The sequence below is a fragment of the Mastomys coucha genome, unplaced genomic scaffold, assembly GCF_008632895.1.
Source record: "Mastomys coucha isolate ucsf_1 unplaced genomic scaffold, UCSF_Mcou_1 pScaffold18, whole genome shotgun sequence".
NCBI classification, from domain to species: Eukaryota; Metazoa; Chordata; class Mammalia; order Rodentia; family Muridae; genus Mastomys; species Mastomys coucha.
Genome location: NW_022196900.1, coordinates 111,013,769 through 111,022,602, shown reverse-complemented (window position 1 = coordinate 111,022,602; position 8,834 = coordinate 111,013,769). Strand labels below are relative to the sequence as shown.

The 8,834-nt window shown below is 49.6% G+C and overlaps 1 protein-coding gene across 18 annotated transcripts in view; it reads left to right on the top strand.

Annotated features, from left to right (window-relative positions):
• The window catches only part of Camta1 (calmodulin binding transcription activator 1), an 858,665-nt gene that overhangs the window by 98,295 nt on the left and 751,536 nt on the right, over positions 1–8,834 (top strand). The window contains exon 5 of one of the 18 annotated variants that reach the window (XR_004121202.1): positions 110–1,497. The exons of the other annotated variants lie outside the window; for them this stretch is intronic. The gene's annotated coding sequence lies outside the window, so the exon portion shown is untranslated. Of the gene's footprint in view, positions 1–109; positions 1,498–8,834 lie in introns of those variants that run through there. 18 annotated transcript variants of the gene reach the window in all.

Below are 8,834 nucleotides of genomic sequence, written 5' to 3'. Positions count from 1 at the left end.
AGGGTAGAGCCATGCTGGGTGTGGGTGCAGACAGGGTAGAGCCATGCTGGGTGTGGGTGCAGACAGAGGCCTCTGCTCCTCACTGCCTGACCTCATGCTGTACCTACAGGGACTACTTAGCTGGGTGATGTGGCAGGTTCCCATCGGCCCCACAAGAGAGCGACTGCATCTATTACAGAAGACAACGGAAGCTCTGACAGCTGCATTATGTCACCGTATGTGGTCTAAGTCTAGAAAGTGAGCTTCCTCTGAGTTGTATTCCATTTTTTTGTTTGTTTGGTTGGTTTGGTTTGGTTGGTTTTGGTTTTTCAAGACAGGGTTTCTCTGTGTAGCTCTGGTTCTCCTGGAACTCACTCTGTAGACCAGGCTGGACTTGAACCTATAGAGATCCACCTGCCTCTGCCTCCCAAGTGTGGGAATTAAAGGTGTGCGCCAGCACATCCAGCTGTTCTGTACACTTTGTAATTGTTGAAAACAACCTATTGTCTGTGGAGTTTCAGACAGTTAATAGAGCTCCAAAATTTATCACATTTATTTGCAAAAAACATAATTATGAAAAACTATGCAGTTTATCCAAACAAAGCAAAACATTAAGTATGTGAACATTCGAGTTTGACAGAGTATATACCAAGAGCTGAGGTGGAGATTTGAAAACAGTATTGGCTAGGGTAGCATCCATCCCTCACATAAACCCTTCAAAGAAGATGTGTGTGACTGTGACCTCAGAGAGAACTGTGTACCCACGTAAGAGGAGATGGCACTGTGTCGGATGGCTTGGTACGTCACGGCACCTTCTTCTTCACATTGGTTCTGAAGCAGTGCCATTCTCATCCAGATTTAGCTGGCTGCCTGTAACATTTATATGGAAACACAGAGGACATAGAAAAACAAGTTGATTTTGAGAATAAAGCTAGAAGATTACCCTTTCCTGGTTTCCAGACTTCCTATATAGCTCTAGCAATCAAGATGGTTGGTACTGCAGAAGGGTAGAAATGGAGATCAATGGGGCAAAACCGAGAGTCCAGAAATAGATTTGGTCAGTCAATCTTGACAAAGGTGCAAAGGTAGTTCAATGGAGGCAGCCTCCAGCAAATAGTAATCAGAGAGTCATGCGCCTGGACTCCGTGTAAGGGGAAGGAGGGCCTGGTCTTCACCCTAGACTATGCAGAAGTTACTCGAGGTGGCTGTAGATGTAGTTTATGTTACAGGACTGTGAAACCTGAGGGCAAAGCCAAAGGCTTGGGTTAGAGGAGACTGCTTGACTTGGTACCTTCTGTAAGAAGTGAATGTCAGACTTCACAGAAATTAAAAAGACAGGATCATGGAAACCAAGGCATACCTGGAGGGTGCACTGAGCAGAGCCGTGTTTCCCAGGACTATGCGTGATGCCCAGACAGCTCTTAGGCCTCAGGAATATGAAGACTCAATGGGAAGACAGGCAAGAGATTGGAATATACACTTGACGACACACAGAGAACGGTGAAGTTCATGGAAGATGTTCGTCAATAGTCCCAGGGAAATTACACCACAAGGAAGTGGCAGTACACACTGTCTTCACCAAAACATGGCAAGTGTGGCCACCACCAAGTGCTGGTGAAGATCCAGAGTGCCTGAAACCCAGCTAGGTAGTACAAATGAATACACAAAGCCACACCTTGAGTCAAGCCTGGTTTAGTTTTGTTTTAAAAATAAATCTTTGCTTTAAGAAAATCTAATAAACTGCTCTTTATTATATGACCCAGCAGCTCCTCTTCAAGGTACTTTCCTAAGGGAAGGAGACGCCATGTTGATAGAAACATCTTTATGGATATTTTCTGTTGTTCTCATGATCTCTTAGATCTAAAAGCAGCCCAAATGTCATTCAACAGGAGAATGGAGACAGCAGTGGGGACTAACAGAATGTCTTTCAAATGTCTTAAGTTCAGAAAAAGAGACTAGAACCAGAAGGGCTTTTGATGGGAAATGAGGCAGGCTCTGAGAATGTTGGTGAGTTCACTGCTGCAATGGCCCAGGAGCTGTGGGATGATAGAAGTCTCACGTATCGTGGCTGTGGCCTTGGGTACATGTGTGTGTGTTATTAAGAGTGTGTAGCCATGAATGGCTGAAAGAGGAGTTATACAAAGGAAGGTCCTCAAATAATAAGTGTGGTGAAAGCATGCTGCCTATCAGGGACCTGGGAAAAGTGCAGTGTCCACTAGGGGGTCAGCAGTGAGGGAAAGGCTGCTGGCAGAGGCTCTAAGGTAAGAAAGATGCTCAACTGTGAGCACTTCCTGCTCATTCAGAGTTCTGGCCTAGCACTCACAGCTAATCCTGGGGGACCTGGCATCCTCTTCTATCCCCACAGCCACATGTACACTTGGCACACACAGATGTGCATACATAAAAATGGAAAAAAAAAATAAAAGAATTACAGTCTCTGAGGTTTTACATTATTTTCCCCTGCAATCTACATTATGGCCCAGCAATTCCTCTGTTAAGTAATTACCTTAAAGAAATAAATATGAAAGATCCCTTAAAGGACTTGGACAATAATGTTTATATGAAACCCCAAACTGAGAACAACCAACGTCTGTCTATCAGCTGGCGAACATCTGATGGAGGTATTGCAGAACTGCTGATAGCTACAGCAGCGAAACTCCAGAATGAGAAGTGTTTACTCAGCACTTGCACGAGGATGTGAACGCCAAGGAAACCTGCCAGTGGTGACCACGAGACAGAAGGGAAGCAGCCAGGAGGAGACCCAGGTCCACTCTGTACCTCTGACTGTGTGCTATACCTTGTATATGAGCAGCTAACTTTTATGTAAGCTTGACTTCCAAGTTCCAATAGCCATCTGTTTTCTTGGCCACTTTTGGATGCCTTCATATTTTAGTTTCTGGGTGGTGCACATTGTTGGTCTGCTGAGGCAAGAGCAAACAGGGCAGCTGCTGATTGACCCATGGCTCTGAGGCCTTGACCTACCTGTGTTTGCCAGTTAGCCATCTATAGAGCCCCATTATTACCCCTGCATTAGGAAGGTCTGGGGGGCTTGCATGTGCCCAGCCATAGAGCAGGCCTTGAAAGCCAAGGCAGCTGCAACTCAGACACATTGGAAAGGAGCAGTGTGGACAGTGGACATAGACCCTTGGCCGGCCTTCTTTGAACCCTACTGTTCTTGCTCTGCTCTGTCCAAGCACTTCTTAAGGGTGGTGTCATCCATCATGTCTAGACAGCTCCCCAGTTACCTGAGTATACCATGCTCCTGAATTCAGACCGCCTGTCTAGACAGTACTGACCACTGCTTGCCCCACCCTCTGCTCACACTTGTTCTGTCTCAAGTGCAATTTCACCCAGATTTTACACTACTGTTTTTGCTATGTCTGTCTCTGTGCCACGCTGAGTAGACCTTCCTTCAGGGATTCACTGACAACTTTTTTTTCTTGGCAGGGTTTTATTCTGTGTGGCAGGCTGACTTCACACGTAGTCTTCCTCCACCTGAACTGCAAGGGCTGCACTTGCAGGAGTGCGCTACTGCTAGCTCAGCTTGAAGCTCTCGACTGCTCATCCGTGGTCTGGCTTCTGCCTCTGTGTTCTGGGGTGCCTGTCTGAACACAGGCTGATGTCCTCCTGCCCCATTCCTCAGTCCCTGCTGTCTCCTAACCAGCCTTCCCCCTCTGGGATGCCTTCCCTTCTAGCGGAACATGTATCCACTTACCTGTGATGTTATCTGCCTCTCTGTTCTTAGCCTTACATCTCCTTTATTTATATTACACATCATGCTGCTAAAGCCACCAGCCTCGTGCTGAGGATCCAGGGTTTTCGGCTGCACTGAGTGCTCTTTTGGGGCAGATGAATGGGGATGGGCTATTCCTGGGAACCCTGCCCCTGACTTGCTCTGTGGTTGCTGTGCCTGAGTAAGGAAGTGCATGGGAGCCCAACCAGGCCATTTCTATCCCCTGGCATCCCTGGGGATGGCACCTGCATCTCTCACTTTCATCTTCTGGGGCCAGACAGCCTTGTACTTACTATGACAGAGGCTGGTGGTGCCACCACTTCGTCACTGGACTTGAGTCTCACACAGACTAGATGTCCCCAAGGGATGGATATGTCCTTAGCCAGTCTGTTGCAATGCCTGGACTCTGGTCACAGGAGTCCAGTGCCTGTCTGTAATCTTGAACCCCTGTATTGCCCAAAATATACTCTGGTGAGCCAGGAAGGACCACTGCTTGGTGTGCAGGCTTTCCATTTAAGGTCAGAGGAGGGGGGAGCTTCTTTTCTTTTGGGTCCTAATAATCCCGCCAGTGAGGTTTCCCAAGATGGTCTTCTCGGCAAAGAAGGGAAGAAGAGAAATGGGAGTGCCCTGTCAAGGGACTCTGGGAGACAGAACTGCCAGCCTCCTAAAAAGGAAATCGCCCATGCTCTGTGCTTTGGCTGAGTCTGAGTTGCTGATGCCAGTTGAAGGGGCAGAGGAAACTTGAGGCATATCTGCCCTCTGTCCTCTGGTAGAGAGCAGTTGGCAGCAGCCCTTCTTCCAACCTTAAACCGCCAGAGAAAAGGTGGTATTTTAGCTGGTTCTACTCCACTGCCATAGTGAGGGTGGTGGGAGGCATGCCAGAGACCTTGGCCATGGGAGTGCTGGAGCTGGGCACTCTTAATTGATGCCTTTAATACTTACTGTTTACACAGCAGAAGGCACAGTGAGATTGTTTCAGAAGCAGACCAGAGCTGTGAGTTTGGAGGTTGGCTCTGAGACGCATGCCTCCTTTCCCACTCTATAGCTGTTCCTTCTATGTGTTTTTTATTTAATTTTCCCTCCCCCTCACTTCTGAGTGCAGCAGTCTTTTCCCTGAAGGGAGTGAGAGGGGAAGGTGCTAAATGGAATATTCTCATGCAGTTATTATTTGCCTGGGGCCAGTTTGAGTTTCTTGAGTAAATCAAAATATGCATTTTAGCTAAGTTTGAAAACCTTGCTTCCTGAGCCCTTTGGGCAGCAGAGGAGGAATGCTGTTGACTGGTTGAAGAGGTGCAAGCTGCTGCAGCATGCCCCTTGACAAGACAAGCCCTCCATCCCCCTGAGGGGCCCACGAAGAGGAAACTCTCCACCGTCCAGGTAGCCATCACTCAAGGCTTCTGTCTGCAGATGTTTTCATTTTGTCTGCTCTACTTTTTTTTCGGTCTGTTTGCTTTTTAAAATCCAGCGTGTGGTTTCTTCCCTGCCCTTGAGTTGGGGAAATGGGGAGAGTTACAGGGCATCCTGGAGCCAGGCGGCAGTGTCAACACTTGCTATCTGCGGAGTTGCCAGACATCTGGGCTCAAAGATGGATGGTGGGACGCAGTCCCTGACCTCAAGGAACTCCTATAAGGGGACAGGACAGATGAGATTGCAGCCTCAGTAGCTGCCTTCCCCAGGGCCCCTGTCCCTCCTGCCCCACAACCTTCCACATTTCTGGGAGGTGTAGGGGGAGTCATTGCAGTTTGATGCAGGCATGCTTCCGAGTGGGATGGACTGTGGGTTAGGTTCAAATGAAGGCAGTCAGGAGCTCTGAGCATGGTCAGACCACATGCGGCACTGTGGCCTTCAGTGAACCAAGGTGTCTGACAGGACTGCATGTAACTGACAGTGAGTTTGCTGCCCCTTGGGCTGATTGTCCCTTCCTGTGAGATACCAGTGAGCATCTGATACTGGGCTAGCCCACCTTGGGCATAAGAGCTTCCCCCTGGCCTGGGAAGAATGCCTTCAGCCACACCAGAACTGTTCACAGACATAATCCAAGGGCCAGGTAGACCTTAGTAACTCCTCCTGGGGGCCAGCATGCTCCTCCAACCCCTGTGCCTTTCTGGGCTCGCAGAAGTCCGGCTTGTGGCCTCCCTCCCTCAAGTCTTGCCTTCGTTTCCTTGTTTTCTGAATCACTGTGGCCATTGCTTTCCCCTAGATACCTAAGCAGCTGTCATTATGATGCCTGCTCCTTGTTCCAGAGACCTTCACCACAGCTCTGCTTAAGCCCTCAGTTTTCCTTTCTGAATATACCCCACCCTTCTCTGCCTTCCTGATTTTCTTGGAGGTATGTCCTGCAGAGTCTACCCCTGATCAGCACCATGGTCAGCTCCCAGACCGCCAACTCTGTCCTACTCCTGGAGAGTGCTGAGCCCACATCTATCTGTATCTTCCCCCTGTATGGTTGATTCTGAGGTATCCACTCTATAGCCCTGCAGCATAGACCAGCCAGCTGGGGCTCACTCACTTTCGACAGCCAGCCTCGGACAAGCTTGCTCTTCTCAGAAGAGGGTTTTGTGTCATGGCTTTTGCTCTGGTGAAGTACAGCCCTCCTTCATTTTATACTTTTGGGGGTGGAGGGTGGGGAAGAGAGAAAACACAGTTCAGGGTCACCTTGGGCAGTGTGGGGTGTGAACTCTAGCCCAGTCCAGACAGCTGGGCGGCTGTGGGTGTCACTGTCCCCTCTCCTTGCTGCTCTGGGGCAATCTACCCTTTCTACTTTCGACTGACAGGTGAGCTCAGTATTAATTGGGTCAGATCCCAGGGTCTTCAGAACCAATATTGAGGGTCCACTACTGGATGCGTGGTCAATTTTAGTGTCATGAAAGGCATCAAGCCCATGGCAGCAGATGAAGGGCACCCATCCTTCCTCTGCTCTGTAGTGGAGGCAGGTGGCACCCTGGCCACCCCATCCTTCCTCTGCTCTGTAGTGGAGGCAGGTACCATAGTCTCTTCGAAGAAATAAGGGTTTTCTGGCCTCAGAGACAACTGTCGGCCGTAGTCATCTGAGGTGGTTGATGTGAGGTGGTTTTGAGAACTTTTAATGATAATTTAGGTGAAAGTGGCTTACACTCTGTTGTGTTTAGATAGGTTATATTAGAATTAATTCAAAATACTCATGGGAAGCTAGTTTGTCTTCTTACTTGAAGACAAAACCAGAAGACTGTCTAAGCAGAGTCCCTCTCCTAAGCCTGTGGGCTGCCAGGTCCTGGGGCTGGTGCTGGGTTAATACATGAGGCTCCAGTTGGGGCTGGTGGGTTTGGGGGTTCTCCAGCAGGGTGCAGTTCCCTGGTGCTTAGGTTCTCTACCCCAAGAGGAGCACTGGAAAAGCCCCAGGCAGATAGATTCAGCTCAGGGCAGAGTCGTACTGGCAGGATGCAGTGCCACCTTGTTAGGAGGGGAAGCTCCAGGTGGCACGGCTGTGGCCAGGCTCACAAACCCAGCACCTCGCAATGCTACCACTGAATCAAAACCCACCTGGCAGTTTTCAGGGTGACTTTAGCTAGAGCTAGAAGTCCCAATACATGGAGGTCCTGGTGTGCGCACCTGGTGTGCCTGGGGCTCACTGTGTGGCCTAGCAATATCTGTGTGAGGAAGGCTTTTATAAAACACCTTGCACGAACATTACAGGTCTCAACTATTCTTGTCTTAGGTTCAACTCCCAAGAGGAATGGGAGGGATCGATGGTCTCTCCCTAGAGCATTAGCCTAAAAGCAGGGAACATTTCCTCCCAGTATCTCTTCTCCATCCAGTCAGCCTGCACCAAGTCCAGAGCAGTGCACTGTTTGGCCTTCTGTTCCCGGAGGTCAGCTGGCCTGTCGGAGCTCTCCTGGAACTCCTCAAGAGCCCTTCTGCCCTTCCAAGCTGGGGTCATACTACCTTTTGGGCTCTAGTGGCTGCTCAGTGATCCAAGGGGCTTGTTAGTCCACTTCCGCCAGGCTGTAATTATAGTTCGTGATTCAGATGAGGCCAGCCTGCTCCAGCTTCCCGTATGTACCTGACTGAGTACAAGAGAAGAGCTTACATGGAGTAAACTGGGACCGCTTACGTGGAGTAGCTGTCTCAGTTGGGCTGCAGCAGCTGTGACAACCCAATAGCAACACTGCCAGCCTGTTAGCATTCCCTCCTGGGCGTGGGGGAAGGAGAGCTTCGCTCTGCCTCCCTCCCTCCCCCCAGGTTTTAGGAGGTCAGCGGCAGACTGGCTGGGACTTCTCAGTGGTGGTGCAGCTTGGAAGGTGTCCAAGGGACTTCCTGGTGGTGGAGATGCCTTTCATGCGCTTTTTATTCATGCTCCTGTAAACCTACCCGGATAGGACCCTTGAGGTCTGGTGCCTTCCCTCCCTAGGAAAAGTCATGCAAGTTTTTCTGGTTTTTTTTTCCTTGTCTTAGGCCAGGACTCCTCTGCTTTCTTTGGGGTGCAGTCACTCAGGAGGCTCAGCACCCCGAGTAGGCTCTCTTTAAAAGCCAGGCTAGGATGGAATTTTGAGGGGTTAACTAGCTGCATAGATATTTCTGAGACAAGGCCAGCTGAGGAAGTCTCTTTTGTTTTTGTTTTTGATATGGAAGTGCTAGTGTTGTTTACAGAGTGGAGAATTCTGACAGAACTTTATGTGCCCTCCACTGCTGGGGAGCCGTCCTCTGCACCTTGAGTCCCAATGCGTCTCTGTTGAGGAAGGTCACTGTGTCCTTGAAGCCCATCTTGTACCGTATCTGTTTATAGAGCACAGTCAACATGGTCACGCTGAATATTTAATGAGAGTATACTTTAAAGGCTGAGGCGTATGTTCCTGTTATCTAACAGGTCTGTATGTGGGAGTTCTGGTGTCTGGGCCTGGACCCTGCCCTCCAGAACAGCATCACTGGGCTTCCTCAGAACCTCAAAACCCTCTTCTGCTGGGGGTGCTTTGCTCAAAACCACTCAACAGTGAAGAAATTAAAGTGGTGTGAGGCGGGGACTGGCAGGGGAGCACGTGTCCCCACCGCCGTCCTCCAGGTTGTCATCCTAAATTGCAGTCCATCTGCTAACGAGGAGACAAGGTGTTACCTTCCATTTGGAGCGGCCACAGTAATTAGACCCTCT